At 37.5% G+C, this 1325-nt stretch overlaps 1 non-coding gene across 1 annotated transcript; it reads right to left on the bottom strand.

Annotated features, from left to right (window-relative positions):
• Positions 1–443: 443 nt before the first annotated feature.
• On the bottom strand, positions 444–550 carry LOC128282829 (small nucleolar RNA R71). The gene has a single exon (XR_008273183.1). It is a non-coding gene; the product is annotated as a small nucleolar RNA R71 (small nucleolar RNA).
• Positions 551–1325: the final 775 nt, after the last annotated feature.

Raw genomic sequence — 1325 nt, 5'->3', positions numbered from 1 at the left:
GACCAAGAGCAAAAGGACATTACTATGGAGATGGATGATAATCAAAATAATCAGTAGTCTTTTGCACGTTCTACTCCTCGTACTATGTTTGACTATGCTAAGCCGATTATAATTGGGGCTGAATTGAGTATCGCCAGACCGACTATTGCTGTAAACAATTTTGAGCTTAAGCCGAACACAATTCAGCTAGTACAACAGTATGTTCAGTATGATGGGTTGCAAGATGAAGATTTGAATACTCATTTGGCTAACTTTCTAGAGATTTGCGACACATTCAAGATTAATGGCATTACTAATGATGCCATACCTTACGGTTGTTCCCATTCTCTTTGAGGAGCAAGGCAAAACAGTGGTTGAATTCGCTTCCATGGGGTTCTATCACAACTTGGGATCAGATGACTGAGAAGTTTCTGTTGAAGTACTTGCCACCAGCTAAAATAGCTAAGTTGAGAATGACATATCTTCTTTTGCTCAAATTGAGTTGGAGACATTATATGATGCATGAGAGAGATTTAGGGATTTTCTTGAGAAGGTGTCCTCATCATGGGCTACATTTGTGGTTACAAGTTCAAATCTTTTTAAAGTAGTTTGAATCCCTCGACTAGGCAACTAATTGATGCAACAACAGGTGGAACATTGAATAAGATGACACCTAAGGCAGCTCAAGATTTTATTTAGGAGATGGCATTGAATAACTGTTAGTGGCAAGTCATGAGAACAAAACCGATTAAAGCAATAAGTGGTGTTTTTACCATAGATGCAGTTGCTATGTTGGCAAGTCAGGTGGAAGCATTGAGTAAGAATATTGATGGTTTGAGTTACAATAACACAATGAATCTAGTAATGCAATGTGATGCAACTGGAGCAGGGATGATCAATCTAGAATGTTTACCCTTTAAGCATGGAGCATGAACAAGTCAACTTTATGGATAATAATTCTATACCTCAAAATAACCCCTATAGCAATAATTATAATCTAGGATGGAGGAATCATCCAAATTTTTCTTGGATTAGTCGAGGTAATCAAAGGTTACAACCCCCTCCGAGTTTTCAGCAGCCTTATTAGCAAGAAAAGAAACTGAACCTTGAGGATATGTTGGCTAAATTTATTTCGGTTTCCGAAACTCAATTTCAAAACACTTAGACAACTTTGGAAAATAAAAAAGCATCAGTTCAAGGGCTTGAAAATCAGATTGGATTGCTCACTAAACTAGTTTTGGAAAGTCAACAAGGTAGTTTACCTAGTAAGACTAAAACTAACCCAAAGGAGCAAGTTCCACGCAATCACTATTCGAAAAGTGGAAGGGTTAGTCAAGCCTAAAAAG

Source organism: Gossypium arboreum, chromosome 10 (assembly GCF_025698485.1).
Source record: "Gossypium arboreum isolate Shixiya-1 chromosome 10, ASM2569848v2, whole genome shotgun sequence".
Taxonomy (NCBI): domain Eukaryota; kingdom Viridiplantae; phylum Streptophyta; class Magnoliopsida; order Malvales; family Malvaceae; genus Gossypium; species Gossypium arboreum.
This window is presented reverse-complemented; position numbering and strand designations above follow the sequence as displayed.